Here is an 18,893-nt window from a genome sequence, read left to right as displayed (position 1 = left end):
CCTCCACGTATTCTGCAACACAGGTTTCTTCACTTGTATCTAATAACAAATCTACTACATTTTCATCCAGCAATGAGAGTCCTTTCAAACTTGGTCCTCAATAATTTCATAGATTCACGATCAAACATTTCTGTTTTGATAGCTTATTGAACTACATTAATCGTTTTCGTACAGGAACCTCGTACCGTTGCCTACGAGATACACAAGGCCGGGAAATACAGCACACTAGACTAGTCCTAGAGATACTTCCGGAAGTGCCGCTAGATTTCTATTTACTGTTCTGTCTCGCCCGCTCATTGCAACAAGTTCGGATATGAAAAACTATAAAAAATCATTAAAACTAGTAATTTCAGAAGGCAGCAAACAGATATGAGATCAAAGATAGACCAAGAGCAATTGTTTGACTTATTTTCTACAACGTATTTCTTACAATATGCTTAACCGAAATAAGTAATTCACGAAAGAAGCAGAGAAATCTGATAGCGAGTTTGTCACTTCTTACCGATTCCTTTAATTGTGCCTCAGAGTATCCGATAAGCGGATCGAGATTGCGGTCATAAATAACTCTGGGTTTAATCGCCCTTTCACCAATTATCAGCGATCCAATCTTTTCCTCCGCACATCTGATATTTTGACATTCGTATTGAAACCGCTGTTTGGCGAGCGATGTTATGCCCGTTACGCAAATATTTAGCGGCGTTTCACCGTATTTATCTTTTTCCTTCCCGTAAAATTGAATTTATGTTCGCCTCTGTGGTGTAGTGGTTAGTGTGATTACCTGTCACTCCCGGAGGTCCGGGTTCGATTCCTGGCACTGCCACGAGTGGTACGAGGGATGGAACGGGGTCCACTCAGCCTCGGGAGGTCAATTGAGTAGAGGTGGATTCGATTCTCAGCTCAGCCATCCTGGAAGTGGTTTTCCGTGGTTTCCCACTTCTCCTCCAGGCGAATGCCGGGATAGTACCTAAGTTTAGGCCACTGCCGCTTCCTTCCCTCTTCCCTGCCTGTCCTTTCCAATCTTCCCATCCCTCCACAAGGACCCTGTTGAGCATAGCAGGTGAGGCTGCTTGGGCGAGATACTGGTCATCCTCCCCAGCTGTATCCCCGACCCAAAGTCTGGTGCTCCAGGACACTACCCTTGAGGCGGTAGGGGTGGGATCCCTCGCTGAGTCCGAGGGAAAACCGACCCTGGAGGGTAAACGGATGAAGAAAGAAGAAGAAAATTAAATTCGTTCTAACAGGAATAAAGCTCCTAAATGAACAATTTTAACATGCTTTTCAATTTGGCTTGCTTTTTTTGGTCAAGTTCAGATACCGTAAAACTTCTTTTTCTGATTTCATTACCCGTATCCTACATCTCAATTTACATATTGCTTTTCTGTAATCTGGTATTTAATTTTCTCATCCGTTCTTTCTTTAGATTTCACAGAGATACTCGTAGACTTTCCTTGATATAGAAACGATACTTGTACTCCTTTTTTGTTTGTGGCTGACGTATGAAGATATGGTATGTTCATCGTTATCTGAATCGGAACTTTTACTAAATTTTGATGGACCGGGCGAGTTGGCCGTGCGGTTAGGGGCGCGCGGCTGTGAACTTCCATCCGGGAGATAGTGGGTTCGAATCCCGCTGTCGGTAGCCTTGAAGGTGGTTTTCCGTGGTTTCCCATTTTCACACCAGGAAAATGCTGGGGCTGTACCTTAATTAAGTCCACGGCCGCTTCCTTCCCATTCCTAGGCTTTTCCTATCTCATCGTCGCCATAAGACCTATCTGTGTCGGTGCGACGTAAAGCCACTAGCAAAAAAATTGATGGCAATACATCACTTTTGGGAGCTGGACGCTTCCTGCGTTTGACATTTTCCTGTTTGTGAACAGGATACACAATGAAAACAGAAGGAAGTTTGATTGATGTGCTTACACTGAAATCTGTTTTATAAGAAGAATTGCTACTATATCACTTTGCCTAGAAATAGTTTGCTTCCATTTCTCCCCTAAACCACACTCGGAAGGGAAACTATGGAACGTCAATTTTCATGCTTTTTTAGTGTCATCCGAAATACAGAGAGGTACACAACAGTGCACCTTCTTCTCACCCTCACAGACACTCACCGACAGAAACAATATTCACAATAAATTGCACAAAATCAACCCAGCATCACAATTACTCCGCATATCAAATGTTAAAGTCCTACAAGAACAGAAGGGAAATCTGACATCTAGCGGCCAAACCGTGAACACGGTCGGGCCGCTTTTTCAGCGACAAATTAGTAGCTATGTCCGGGCCTTGTATATCTCGTAGGCAACGCTCGTACTGGCTTCCAAAGAGAACATGCTGACTTCCTTGCTTTAACCACCGCCTTCGTGATGTACAGGCCGTACTATTACTCCGATGACGTCACGCAAAGAGGCGAACTGTGTCCTCCGTCCAGTCCGTGCAATACGAAGACTTGATACGTCTGTACATTGTAATTATGAAATATTCACAAATGTATTGATATATCAGGTTATATCACTAATACCTGTAATCTCATCGTAATTCATAAGTCAGGTATCTGTAATTTTAGGAGAAGTAGGTTTGAAGTGCGATCTACGGGGTCAAATCTTGAGTGCTTTACTCATCAATGTACCCACCAAATAATTATTATGCATTAATAAAATATGGAGACAACAGACGTATAATAATAATAATAATAATAATAATAATAATAATAATAATAATAATAATAATAATAATAATAATAATAATATATATATATATATATATATATATATATATATATATATATATATATATATATTGTGCCATTTCACCGTTCTATAGTTGCAGTATTAGGAACAAAAATGGCGTTCTAGCCATTAAAAGATCAATATAAAAGCAATTAACAGCGGTACGAGCCGAAAAGATAATAATTTCAACCGGCAATCACCGAAAGAACCATTCTTAGAAGGCGGTGAGAAAAGAATGACAGAAGCGGATTATTTAAACTGATTATTAAAAAAATTACTTCCATTAGAACAAAAAACTCAATCCAGCACTGCAGCAGGAAGGACGGAATCGAGTAAAGAAACAAGCTAGATATCTGATTTTATGATAAATTATTGAAGAAAAATTAAATCCGCGACAGCCCGCTCAACGTCAACTGTAGATTGACATATATACGCGAAATTTAAGATCAGCGATAAGGAAACGTCAAGCTTTATTCAGTTACTACGTCACGGTTGGGCTCGGAAGCATTATATTTTGTCCGATACTGCACACCGTAGAGAACGGAATTCAACTGGCTATAAAGTGCAATTCTAAAAAGCACAGAAAATTTACATTCGTCCAACAAGCAAGAGAATTGACAAATAAGAGCACATTTAGAGCTGTTATAGTTAAATTAGACAGCCCAGAGCACAGATATTCCTTTATCATTGGCAGTACGAAACGAATTACAGCATGTCAATATCAACTAATGCATTGTGTTATTTTGTCCCTGACGTACTAGAGACCACTATGATGATGTTCTAAGAAACTGAGGCAGAGACTACTCCGACTATGGTGGCGCTTCACGAGATTGATGACCCAGGAGGGTTGGTAATCAGCTGAGAGGACGAGATGGACCCGATTACCTAAGCCGAACTATGGAGCGAGGCCTACCATTCCCGATGAACAACAGCGAGATGGGAGACACTACCCAATAAGCAAAGTTAAGTCCCCTATGAGTCGTTTCGTAAGTAGAAACCTTTATTTATTTGGCTATGTGTAACATAATTTGTGACATTGTGCGTGCGTAGATAATATTCAAGTGTAGTTACAAGGAAGTAGGTATTCATCTGAAGTTACCGTTAATCCTATACATAGGCGTAAAATACCAGTGAAAGCCGTTCGCAAATTTATCAATGTGATGCGAGAGAAAGTGATTGATATTTTTAAATCGTTGTCAGTGAAGTGTTAGAGTATTATATGAAGGTTAATATACATGCGTGATGGCTTTAACAGAATAACAAGCGTGGAGATCGTATTTAGGGAATGTTTACGACGAAGTATTGTACCACAGTTTAATATTGTGATGTACTTTTCTTTGATACTATGACGGTAAAGATAATGTTTTATTTGTGTAAGTTATGGCACATATGCAGCGTATTTGATGAAATGAGTGCCTGTGACGCACTAATATGAATGTTACGTGATATTTGAAGTGATAAATAGTGAATGAAATAATAATATGAGTTGATAGTAAGTTATGATGGTGATAGTTATTGTTATTTGGAAAGTTGGTCATAGTATTCTTCCGAGAGATGATAGTATGTGTAAATTGCGCATGCTAAGGTATATATTGAAACGTACTGTTTTCAATTGCTGTTTTTGTTCCCTGATATACAAAATAGGTTAGGATACGATCTCAATGCCATCAATACAGAGTTATTTGAGTATGTAGGATCATCAGAGGAGCCGAGAGGCCAATAACGTTAATATTTAGGCCTTCACTGACTTATCTACGATCATTTTCAAATATTCTCACATATGGCAACTTAATTTATGATTTTATGAGAACAGTTTGACACATCACTGGTAACTTAGTCATTCATATATGGACTTTTAGATGAAGGTAAAGTCTTCTAACATGCCAATTTTTTCACTTATGGTATAATTTGTTGGAAAGTTAGTTAAACACACTTGCCAATGCTACATTCAGCCAGATACGCACTTTAATTGAATTTCAACCATGAATTAAGATGATAATTGAGTGAGTTAGCCACATAAGCCTTATGATAGAATTAATTTGAGATTAATTACGACTTAAAGTGGACTTGAATTTGCTTATATGGAGATCAGACAGCATGAAATATGAAACGATTATGGAAATGTTCAAACTTATAAATTAGTGGAAGTTCTTAGAAAACAAACATTGCTTTCTCACACGATTTTCCTACTGTGCATGGACACGGATGTTAAGTTTTCAACAAAGTGATATTCATTTCACTAGTCACATGTGAATTAAAGATCAAATGATAGAATTTTTGGTAACTTTGAGGAGCAATCCAGCTCACTAAGAAAAGATTCCAGATCTTAATTTATTAATTAATTAATTATTGGTTATTTTCACTGCGTTTTTACATTCTTAATTGAAACCATAATTTGAAATGTTGTATATAGTAGGGAGTATAATTTTGTTTTCACTTAAACCAATTGGATGCATCTAATTATTTCAACTATATTTAATATGATTCACTTGATTATATATATTTTAATTTTTCTTTTTCATTTTGATTTTTACGGACATGACTTAATTACAACCTAATATTTCGACAAGCCAGAATTAGCGTCTCGATGATTGAAGCCTGGTTTCCTATTACTTGTTAAAAGTTTTTCAAAACCTGTTTTCCTTTCATTGCAACATAATTACAGCGCATAGAGATGCTGATTGCGTTATGAAACTATCTACGTTATATGAAACAATTTCTAACGATATTTTACGTAACTTTTAAATGATACTTAGACTGATTTGCCAATAAAAGCTGAGTAGTGAAATATGAAAATTCTTTTAATGCCTACTTAGAATAAGAGCTAGATATAAGGCTATAATGACTCAATTTCTGTTTGCGATTTCGATAGCAACATGCACGAATTTCTTGAAATGCCGTAATAACCTGGATTTTGCGATAAATTTCGGCGACATGCGAGTATGGTATCCGACTGATAGCGTGTTGGAGACGTCCTTCTGCGTAGGTTGAGATTTACCATAGGCCATCGGCGTACTTTTTCACGCGGAACCCACAACCCAGCAATATTAAACAAATGGAATCGTTATCAAGAGCTAGTCTGGAACACATGTATCCTCACCTGGACGCGGGAACGGTGCAATATATATATTTATTGAACGAATCAACGACTTCCCGCAATTACGGGTTGCCACAATGGACAAAGTATAGCATATCAGGATAATAATAATAATAATAATAATAATAATAATAATAATAATAATAATAATAATAATAATAATAATAATAATAATAATAATAATAATAATTTTACCAGGTACACCTCAACTCCGCTCATTCAAAATAAGCGCCTCAATGAACTCCTCTGTCGAACAAAATGTGGAATTGCTACTACGTAAAGTTGAGACTTTAATCAGAAGATGTCACTACCGAAGTATTAAGTAACTGTGTTATTCCGAAGTCGCCTAAACTTACTAGTTTTATTTGCTGTGTGTTTGTTTACATCAAGAAGTTTGGACCTTTTTCCACAGATGTCACTACCAAAAAATTATAGTCACGAATTCTGGTGGAAGGTAAAGGAAGTGTTACTGAAATAAATTTTGTGTTTATAGGTTTTCTCAACTTTCAATTGTTTTTAATGTAATTCTAGGTTTGCAACACTTTTGTCTCGTTCCGCCAGTTTTGAATCTGGCCAATGAAACTTTCTGTAATTAATTTTCAGCCTGTCACAGGCTTCTTGTTCGGTTTTGAGTGTAACTTTTGGGTTCAACCAAAAAAAAAATGCGAGGGTGTGTACAGATTAGCCTCGAACCTTCCCTGAGGGTATATAAGTTGCGGCTTTTCGAGTTTCCTTGTCTATTGATCGTCGTCTTTCTGAGTGTGTGTGTTAAGGCAGGAGGACAAGTAATGGCCATATAAATTCAATATTTCTTGATGTTTCCGCATACTTATCCGAGGGAAAGGTCCGAATTTTTAACTATGTAACCGTTTTAATGTAGATTTCTACCTTTTCTTGTCTTTCACTGTAAATCGGGGATAGAGAGTTAGTTACCCTCTCGAGCTCCCCTTCATCTTGGTATGAGGTGACTTCGATTTCTCAACTGTTTTCTCTTCTGTAATATATTAAAGTTATATCCATGCGAGCCACCTCAGTAGCTCAGTAGCTCCAGTTTCATCGGCCGAGAGTCCTGTAGGTTTTTAATATTTCATTATCTGGGAGCGCAGTGTACACCTCCATTCAGGTTGTGTTCGGGCCATTTTTTTACCTGTTCTTTTTCCGCAAAGGCCCGGTAGGTTGGGTACTAGATAACCCTGTGTAAAACTATTTCCACTTGTAATTCGTGCCTTATGAGGCCAGAGAGTGTAAGATTGTGATGTGATGTTGCTTTGAGTAGGCTGTAAGAAATCGTGAGCATGTAAGCTCTTTTCAAATTTTTGTAATAGTGAAGGATGCCTCTAGAAGATTAAATATTGTAATTTTGGGAGCAAATGCTCTTGAATTAGGGGATTTCTGCCCTTGCCTAAATTATTCCTCATTTGTGAATTTCGTAAACTTGAGCTCGTAGTTCAGAAATTGTAAATCGAGGGCTTGAAGCCCAAAATTGTTAAATTCACTATTCTGGGGTGTTCTACCCTTGTTTGGCATTGTACCTGAGATATCATTGTTATTGTCACCCAGTGAAAAATTTGTTAAGTTTGTTGTTTTGAAGAAATACAACTTTCAGTTCAAGTTTTAAATTAATTTTGTTGTTGTAGACAGTCCCATTCACCCCAGCACATTCTTTCACCTCTCTGCGATCCACCAAACCTCGGTAACAAGTGGTAGCAGAGCGTGGTTGAATGGGTCTAAATTAAGCCCCTTCTGACTGCTAAAACCGAATCCACGCCGAACTCTAAGAATTTTCTCGGTTGGTGGGAATTTTTCAAAATTATGAACTTTCTGTCAACATGTCTGGCCCTCACGAAGTCCTCGCTCCCGGGTACTTATGTAAGGAGGAATTGATTTACGAGTTACTCAGCAGAAAGGTCCAATCTGGAGCCACAGTTGTGGCAGATACATCGAAACTTAAAGAGTCATTAGATTTGCCTATTTGTATCCCAGTTTTGGGGGAAAAAGGAAATTGATGAGGCTCTATCCACCATCACTGACAACACCACCGAATTAGCATCTGTAGTAAGTTTTTTGAAGTAAGCGATCCATTTGATAACCAACTTAAAAGAGTTCATTCTAGATTGTTCCATTTTGAAAATAGGGCTAGGGACCTATTGTCTCTAAAGTTGAAAGAAGATCATGCTAAGAAGGCTAGTTATCTTGTTGACCATCTTTCAGAAATGTCTAATAGAGTTAATCAATTGTTGACTGGGGCAGCCGCTCCCTAAACCGACTTAGCCCCTGTGATAAACATAGCAAGTGAGGAGGATTCTTCCAAAATGCTAGAAAGTAGAAAATCTGCGGCAACTCAACAAACATCAGCCCCATTGGAAACTGAGTCTGGTCGACCGAAACAAATTCCACCCTTCTTCTTGAACAATGCTGTGTTAGAGACCTCTCAACCCCCTATGCTGTCACCAATTATGTCACCCGGTTTCAGTAGTTTGCCTCATCCGTTGGCTATGTTGCTTGGGGGAATTTCTAAATTTTCAGTAAACACCACTAATGATGTCATTTCTTTTCTAAGGTTCTTAGTTGAATTTCAAGATCACGTATTAGTGTTTTCCCACTATCGCTATTAAATTATTCAAATTACGTCCCTTGAATTTATATTACTCACCATTTGAAGATACCATACCTAACCTAAACTATGAGATATCATTATCTCAATAACATCTGTTTACATAAATCCTGATGTGATAAATTTAAAGAACAAACACGCAATATAGTTAAATATAAAGTTCTGCCTTTCAACAGTCACAATTATCCAAAGAATTCTCCCAATCCTTATGAATTACATTCACAAATACAACTTGTAACATTCGATCAGCTCGCCACAATTGATCAGCTGAAGGGCTTGGCGCGCTTTCTACACTACGGTGTATATATCACGAAGGCAGTGCTTTAACCTCTCCATGATTGTCGTTCAATCGTTTCGTATCTACGAGTACAATTAAGCTGGTCCTGTCAGGGTCGCCACAAATTTCTTTTTCTTCCCCTTCACCTTGAAAGGTGTGGTTGGACTCATGAATTATCGGCCAGTCACAAATTTCAAAGGATATTAATCTACCCGATTTAGTGTATCAACCTAAATAGTTGAAACTCGGAACGACTTGAAAAAAAGTTTTAATCACAAGGAGGCCTTAAAAATAATTGATTACTTTCATTACGTCATTTTTGACGGCAACGAATAAATAATAAGAAAAACGTAGAGGACACAATAAAGGCTACATCGTCCATGGAGTAACAAAATTTTATATCCTGCACACAGGTCTATGTGTTTGTGCCTTGTCACAGGTGTTATCCCCTGCCTATCGTAAGTTGCGGCTAAAATGGGCCTCAGGTTGTCTTAGGTTGGGAACGTGGGTTGACGACCACAGGGCCCTAAGCTATGTCCTGGCATTACTTCCACTTTCTTGTACCAGGCTTTTCATTTTCAGATATCCTATCCGTCTTCCCTTGGTCAACTCTTGATGTTTTCCGATCCCGGCGGTATAAGTGCATTCGAGGTCTAGGGACTCTTTCGTTTTCTCGCACTTCATGGCCCTTGTGTTACTTTCACCGATACCTCCATTTTTCGAATTGACGGATCTTTTCCAATTTCGCCACTGATTAGTGTTCACAATATGAAGATAAAGTTGGAATTCAAGAGGAAAAATTGGGGAAAATATTCATTTATAGAAAGGGGAGTTAGGAATTGGAATAACTTACCAAGGGAGAGATTCAATAAATTTCCAGTTTCTTTGAAATCATTTAAGAAAAGGCGACTGCCCTAAATGCAGATCAGTATTGATTGATAGATTGATTGATTGATTGATTGCTTGATAGATTGATAAGTGATAGTTACCCACTTGTACTTTCTCTTAAAACAATAATCACCAACACCACCAGAGGCCTATTCTACAAAAGTATGGTCTTGTACATTACAAGTAAATTTTCTAGTAATTAGTACAAATACCAGAGATTCTCTTCCACAAAGAATTTTCTACAGTTGTAATTTACTACTCCATACTTACAAATTACCAGTGAATTTTTATGGGTGTGTTCCACGAAAGTACTTGTAACTTACTAGTGAATTGGGCAGTATTCTCTACCAGTGAAAGGACTATAATATATAAATTTACTAGTGCTATTGGAATATGCTTATTTCAGATACATTTTTATAAATATGTGGTCTAACAGTAGTGATAGCGATGGTGATGAAAATGAAAACTACCAGCTGTACAGAGAAAGAATAAATTTCCAGTTTAAAATCATTAGAATACAATGAGCACAACACAATTGGAAGAACTTGGGCACAGGTTAAATCATCATATGAAAAGAAATAAATCTCCCTGTGCTAAACAACAGTTACTAACAACACTACATTGGCTAGGAAATGGTGGTCAGTACCATGGTGTTGCAGATATGCACGGGATGGCAAAATCTTCAGTCTGTAGGTCAATACATTCTGCGGTAGCTGTAATAAATGATATAAAGTATCCTCAAATTATTCGTTGGCCTGAAAATACTGAACAAACATGTTCCAAGAAGGACATTCCAGGAATCATTAATGAACATAATATCTCTTACATATGGCACGTCCAACTTTTTCCCTCAAAAGCTCCATGAGCTTTTCCCAAGTCAAATATTTCCATCCAACCATTTATTTTGTCTTGTTTTTTAGACTCTCGCTGAATCCACCGAAAAGATTATCTTTCCTTCTTTCTATTTCCTTGAAAATGAATAACTTGGTTCCTCTTGACACCATTTTAACAATTCATGCAGAGTTTGCAATTTCGTAACAATTAAGTTTGGCGGCCGAATAGCGTTATTAGCGGCATCTGATTCCTAATGACAAACCAAGATATGCCAGACTATCGTGAAACATATGCGAGGATCGCGGAAGAACAGAAATGGTGTTAAAAACGGAGTAAAGTAAGTAAACTCGTATCCTCATCCCGAGGTGTTGCAGCTCTTTTCAGAGCACACCCCCATTGGAAGTGAACTGCATGTACCATTTCAACCACATACCAGCCCTCCTGCCGTTCTTAAATTTCTGGCAGTACCGGGAATCGAACCCAGGCCCCAAGGACGGCAGCTAATAACACTAACCGTTACGCTACGGAGGCGGACAATAACGGAGTAATTTCCCTTCATCAAAGAAATAAACTGAAAAATAATACTGTAGAACTAAGACATTCAGAGAAATATTAGAGTTCTTTGAATCTTTGCTGCATAACTTACCTTAAAATACTGTTACTTGATGTACCCGTGCTTCGCTACGAAATTCTACTTGGTATACAAAATTCTAGGTAAGGTAGTGCACATATCGTGAGCAAGATTGTATTGAATTGCATAGCTCCTTAACGTTACCCTAGAAAAGTGACGGGAAATTTACCAAACGTCTTTTCACATACGAAGACTGGGTTAGGTAGTCCCGCTTGCCTACCCATAGTCACAATCGGGTTGAGAAGTTTTCATTATAATGTCAGACACACACCCTCCCTCCATCCTCAGAAAGACTGCCTTAGTGGTTTTCCCAAGTGAAATGAATATAGGTCTTTACAATGACGTCAGTAAGAATGGCGCGATTGAAAGCAATGCAAAAATATTCGATCAAATAGAAAAGCTACACATTTTCTCACTTTTGAAGATCAGTGCTACGCTGCCGATCTAACAGTCCAAAGTTAAAGAGCTGGAATTACCAAGCCGCAGACAGGCGTGATCCGTGAACACTCTTAGTCTTTTTTCTTTGGGGGGAGGTTTCGAATAGTGGAGAGTCCAAGTGAAAAAACTATGCCTTTTTATTAATCTGTTTCCTAGGAGTACCCGATGAGTCGGAAAATCTCAATTCACTACACTGGCGGCGGAAAAATCTATCTGACTTGGAGGCAAATTTTTCCTCCAAGCCAGAGCAAAAACTTCCTCTTCACTGCTAATTTGAAATAAAATGACTGTATAATTTAATAACGGTAAAGAGGAAGAAGCTTTTCTTAAGAAACGGCTCTTTTGCGGGGTTGAATTTTGAGTTATTTAGTAAATTGTGGTGCTATAATTTGGAATAGGCGTAATTGTAATTCTCGGCCAGGTCGTACTACTACTACTACTACTACTACTAAGTGAGCCTCTGCCTTAAGTGTCCACACTGCTCATTCAAAACAGCGCGTCAGGGTAAGGATCGAATAGCTGGAATACTATGATGAACCAGTGTGCTACGTACCAGCAGTATCAGAAAATGTATGAAACAGAGAAAGTTTTCTAACTCCCTAACCATTTCCCGAAAATATTCAGCCAGGCTGCTATACTCGGTACGCAGCAGTAATCCAATCTGTCGGAACTGAGTGGCTGCATAAGAGACAAAGAATATCACAACAAACAATGGTCAATGTAATGTTATTGTTGCTCAATGTTATGCGCTTTCGATATTGTGGGCCTTCACATTTAGTTTTTTTCCGACTATGGAATACCACTCTTATCATAGTCGGTTCAGTAAAACTGAATAACACATAAATGATCGGAAATTGTATTCTCTATAACTTTTGTTATGTAGTACTTTTCGATAGGACCAATAACATAGGTATTTAAGAAAATTAAATTTTAGGTGCCTTCCCCTAAACTACAATTTAATCCAGGATAAATAAAATTGTTTATAGTTTAGACTGCTTTTTCTTATTCCCCGATGCTATATACCGATTTTTATTAAGAAATCAATCAATACTGATCTGCATTTAGGGCAGTCGCCCAGGTGGCAGATTCCCTATCTGTTGCTTTCCTAGCCTTTTCCGCAATGATTTCAAAGAAATTGGAAATTTATTGAACATCTCCCTTGGTAAGTTATTCCAATCCCTAACTCCCCTTCCTATAAATGAATATTTACCCCAGTTTGTCCTCTTGAATTCCAACTTTATCTTCATATTGTGATCTTCTCTACTTTTATAGACGCCATTCAAACCTATTCGTCTACTAATGTCATTCCACGCCATCTCTCCGCTGACAGCTCGGAACATACCACTTAGTCGAGCAGCTCTTCTTCTTTCTTTCAATTCTTCCCAACCCAAACATTGCAACATTTTTGTAACGCTACTCTTTTGTCGGAAGTCACCCAGAACAAATCGAGCTGCTTTTCTTTGGATTTTTTCCAGTTCTTGAATCAGGTAATCCTGGTGAGGGTCCCATACACTGGAACCATACTCTAGTTGGGGTCTTACCAGAGACTTATATGCACTCTCCTTTACATCCTTACTACAACCCCTAAACACTCTCATAACCATGTGCAGAGATCGGTACCCTTTATTTACAATCCCATTTATGTGATTACCCCAGTGAAGATCTTTCCTTATATTAACACCTAGATACTTACAATGATCCCCAAAAGGAACTTTCACCCCATCAACGCAGTAATTAAAACTGAAAGGACTTTTCCTATTTGTGAAACTCACAACCTGACTTTTAGCCCCGTTTATCAACATACCATTGCCTGCTGTCCATCTCACAATATTTTCGAGGTCACGTTGCAGTTGCTCACAATCTTGTAACTCATTTATCAGTCTATAGAGAATAACATCATCCGCAAAAAGCCTTACCTCCGATTCCACTCCTTTACTCATATCATTTATATATATAAGAAAACATAAAGGTCCGATAACACTGCCCTGAGGAACTCCCCTCTCAACTATTACAGGGTCAGACAAAGCTTCACCTACTCTAACTCTCTGAGATCTATTTTCTAGAAATATAGCAACCCATTCAGTCACTCTTTTGTCTAGTCCAATTGCACTCATTTTTGCCAGTAGTCTCCCATGACCCACCCTATCAAATGCTTTAGACATGTCAATCGCGATACAGTCCATTTGACCTCCAGAATCCAAGATATCTGCTATATCTTGCTGGAATCCTACAAGTTGAGCTTCAGTGGAATAACCTTTCCTAAAACCGAATTGCCTTCTATTGAACCAGTTATTAATTTCACAAACATGTCTAATATAATCAGAAAGAATGCCTTCCCAAAGCTTACATACAATGCATGTCAAACTTACTGGCCTGTAATTTTCAGCTTTATGTCTATCACCCTTTCCTTTATACACAGGGGCTACTATAGCAACTCTCCATTCATCAGGTATAGCTCCTTCGGCCAAACAATAATCAAATAAGTACTTCAGATATGGTACTATATCCCAACCCATTGTCTTTAGTATATCCCCAGAAATCTGATCAATTCCAGCCGCTTTTCTAGTTTTCAACTTTTGTATCTTATTGTAAATGTCATTGTTATCATACGTAAATTTTATTACTTCTTTGGCCTTAGTCTCTTCCTCTATCTCGACATTATCCTTGTAACCAACAATCTTTACATACTGCTGACTGAATACTTCTGCCTTTTGAAGATCCTCACATACACACTCCCCTTGTTCATTAATTATTCCTGGAATGTCCTTCTTGAAACCTGTTTCTGCCTTAAAATACCTATACACACCCTTCCATTTTTCAATAAAATTTGTATGACTGCCAATTATGTTTGCCATCATGTTATCCTTAGCTGCCTTCTTTGCTAGATTCAATTTTCTAGTTAAGTTCCTTCAATTTCTCCTTACTTCCACAGCCATTTCTAACTCTATTTCTTTCCAGTCTGCACCTCCTTCTTAGTCTCTTTATTTCTTTATTATAATAAGGTGGCTCTTTACCATTCCTTACCACCCTTAAAGGTACAAACCTGTTTTCGCTTTCCTCAACAATTTCTTTAAACCCATCCCAGACTCTGTTCCCTTTTTTTTTACCGTTTTCCACCGATCATAGTTACTTTTTAGAAACTGCCTCATACCTGCTTTATCAGCCATATGGTACTGCCTAACAGTCCTACTTTTAAGACCTTCCTTTCTATCACATTTATTTTTAACTACCACAAAAACAGCTTCATGATGACTAATACCATCTATTACTTCAGTTTCCCTATAGAGCTCATCTGGTTTTATCAGCACCACATCCAAAATATTTTTCCCTCTGGTTGGTTCCATCACTTTCTGAATCAGCTGCCCTTCCCATATTAACTTATTTGCCATTTGTTGGTCATGCTTCCTGTCGTTCGCATTTCCTTCCCAATTGACATCTGGCAAATTCAGATCTCCCGCTACAATCACATTTCTTTCCATGTCGTTTCCCACATAGCTGACTATCCTATCAAATAATTCCGAATCCGCATCAGTGCTACCCTTTCCCGATCTGTACACTCCAAATATATCAAGTTGCCTATTATCTTTAGAAATGAGCCTTACACCTAGAATTTCATGTGTCTCATCTTTAACTTTTTCGTAGCTTACAAATTCTTCTTTCACCAGAATTAAAACTCCCCCTCCCACCTTTCCTATCCTATCTCTACGATACACACTCCAGTGCCATGAGAAAATTTCTGCATCCATTATATCATTTCTCAGCCATGATTCAACTCCTATTACAATATCTGGTAAATATATATCTATTAAATTACTTAATTCTATTCCTTTCTTTACAATACTTCTACAGTTCAACACTAACAATTTTATATCATCCCTACTTGATTTCCAGTTCCCTGTTCCCTTATCACCGCTCCCTAGGCCATCCCGTTTCCCTGAATGTACCTCCCTATTACCCTTCCAAACACATTTCCTAACTTATACGTACCACTGCGGTTTAAATGAAGGCCCTCCGAGCGCAGATCCCTTTCTCCTACCCACCCATTAGGATCTAGAAATTTCACTCCCAGTTTCCCACATACCCACTCCATAGTCTCATTTAAATCCTCAATCACTCTCCAGTCAGTATCCCTCTACACAGTATTCCACTAATAACAATCTCCGCTTTCTTAAACTTCACCCGTGCTGCATTTACCAGATCCCACACATCTCCAACTATGTTGGTACTTATATCAGCTTGCCTTAGTTGTTGGTACCAACGTGAAACACTACCACCTTCTCCTTCCCTTCCTCCCTCTCTTCTACTTTCCTCAACATCTGCCTCAACCTAATTCCTGGATAACATTCTACTCTGGTTCCCTTTCCTCCACACACTTTCCCCACGTGTCTAACGATGGAATCCCCCATGACCAGAGCCTCAACCCTACCCACCTCATTTGATCCCTCCCCTCCTGGTCAGTCCTATCTTTCCTGATAGCTGCAGAAGCTACTTCCTCCTCCCTTTTCTCCTTCCCATGACCCTGTTCCACCTGTCTTTTCCTATCCTCTACTCTAAATTTCCCTTTCCTACCTTTTCCCTTCCTCCTACTTCCACGCATCTCAGCAACAGTTCCCTGTCCCTCATCTTCCCTCTGTTGTTCTACCTGGAGTGACTCGTACCGATTTCGCACAGACACCTGTCCTGAATTCTGATCCTGAATAGAGCCCTTGGCCTGCAATCTCCTTCCCCTTAGAACATTAGGCCACCTGTCTTCTACAACTCCTCCCTTTCCTTCCCCTCCCTCTTGTACACCTACTGTAACCTGTACATTGTTTGAGGGAGTCCTATCTTCCTTCCCGTCTTCTGTGAGAATCCTAATTATCTCCCTCAAACTTTCCAACTCCTCCCTCATACCCCTCAATGCCTCACCACACCCACAATAAGTACACTCGCGCTCCTTAGCCTTTCTTTACGGGGGAAAAATTTTAAATTAAAAAATAAAATAACTTATTTGCAAAAAGATAAATGAACGGAGGGATATATTGTCTGGGATAGTGCACAACAATAAGGTAATTAATATACTATTACACTACAATACTACTTAGCCGTGCTCTATTATTGTTTTTTATCCTACAACCCCTAACAGGATAAAAGCTGCTGTTAATTACTGAATATCGAAAGTAATACACAAGAACTACACAATTCCAAACTGCAATTAAGCCTATCCTAATTTCAACAATATTTTAGTAAGAGTTTCTACGGATACCTCTACCACACCAGTACTACACAAATATTTTACAATAATAAAATAAGCACACTAAATTCTAATAGAATATTACTCGTATACTACTGTACAGTACACTGCAGTAATTTTTAAACTACTTTCAGACGTATCGTAATTACGATACCGGTACCGTACTGTATGTCACTACTAAGCACAACAGAAATGAAATTTGCAAGAACTACTGTACTCAAAGATTACCAGCGAAGCTAAATGCTTAGACAAATTATTATTAGTATTACGGTCTAATAGATATACACGAAAGATAACACACGAATATAGCACGCAAGATACGGCACTATCTAAATGTACTGTATCTATACTACAATGTATCTACACTACACTACACTGCGTTTGGTTAAATGCTTAAGTATCAAAAGGATTGCCGTACACGAAGAAAAACACGAATATAACTGGCAAGATACTATCTAATATATTATACCTTACCTTCACTACAATTCTACTGAAATGTGGTTATGTGATTATTACAGCTGGTGGATTACTATTATACTATTATACTATTATTATACTATTATACTATTATACTATTATTAAATTCTGTTTACCCTTTTTCTCGTGGCTCGGCGTTGATATGGACTTAGCAACAAAAGTACAAATTCATGAATATACGTGTTATCATTGCCGGTACGGTAAAAATGTATAAGACATAAATGATCGGAAATTTAATTCTATATAACTTTAGTTACGTAGTATATATCGATAGGAACGCTAATAATATACATATTTGAGAATTAAATGTTAGACCTTCCCCTAAACTACCATGAATACGTGAATACAATTATTTATAGCCTAGATTGTAGTGCCTCATCCCCCGACTTTACATACCGATTTCAATTTAATTCTCTTCAGGTGTTTTTTCGTGATGCATGTACAGACAGACAGACAGACAGACAGACAGACAGACAGACAGACAGACAGACAGACAGACAGACAGACAGACAGACAGACAGACAGACAGACAGACAGACAGACAGACAGACAGACAGACAGACAGACAGACAGACAGATCCCCCTATGGGTGGGGGTTGTAGAATAACACCCACGGTATCCCCTGCTTGTCGTAAGAGGCGACTAAAAGGGACCCCGAGGGATCTGAACTTTGGGGCGTGGGTTGGTGACCACGGGGCCCTCAGCTGAGTCCTGACATTGCTTCCACTTACTTGTGCCAGGCTCCTCACTTTCATCTATCCTATCCGACCTCCCTTAGTCAACTCTTCTTCTTTTCAGACCCCGACGGTATTACGTATGGAGGCCTAGGGAGTCTTTCATTTTCATGCCCTTCGTGGCCCTTGCCTTCCTTTGGCCGATACCTTCATTTTTCGAAGTGTCGGAAACCTTCCTTTTTTTCTCTCTGATTAGTGTTATGTAGAGGATGGTTGCCCAGTTGTACTTCCTCTTAAAACAATAATCACCACTATCACCACGACCTGACAGATAGACAGACAGACATTACGGAAAACTAAAATGTGCATTTCCTTGTTACGGTGGACATGACCGATATAGACATACCATTCTTTTCAAATTCTGAGCAATGTACAGGCAAAACTCTTATTTTATGTACCTATATAGATATTATGATAAATGAGGCAAGCATAACCTAATTCAACGAATGAAATACGAACATAAACAGCTTTTTCTTGCTATGACGTAGTATGTTTTTTGATATGTCGTCACTTGTAAAACTAGTAACAATTCACTGGTAATACAGTATACAAGTGACTTTCAATCTTTTGTGGAACAGAAATGTACAACTCCAGCCGCCTGGTGGCACTGAATGTATACTCCGCACGGCCGGACACCGAGTTTAGCCGGTTCGAGTCCCGTTGGTCGAAAAAAATTTCACCATCATAATGTTGGCCGACATGGTAGGGGAGTTGGTGGTATTACTAGATTGCGTGCCAAAAGCCTAGATTAAATTCCAAACCTCTCCGCAGTGCTCAAATGGAGTGAGGGCATATGGCGCTGTTGATGGTGATTCGTCCGTCGGATGGGGTCGTTAAGCCTTGAGCAGACAAGAGTAGGCTATGTGCCGGCACCAACTATCACATATCACGTAATTCATTTCATCTCATTAACTCCTGATGAGGTTGACGTCAGGAAGGGC

The sequence above is a fragment of the Anabrus simplex genome, chromosome 1 (assembly GCF_040414725.1).
Source record: "Anabrus simplex isolate iqAnaSimp1 chromosome 1, ASM4041472v1, whole genome shotgun sequence".
NCBI lineage: Eukaryota > Metazoa > Arthropoda > Insecta > Orthoptera > Tettigoniidae > Anabrus > Anabrus simplex.
The sequence above is the reverse complement of the archived record's forward strand: the minus strand, read 5'-3'. Positions refer to the sequence as shown.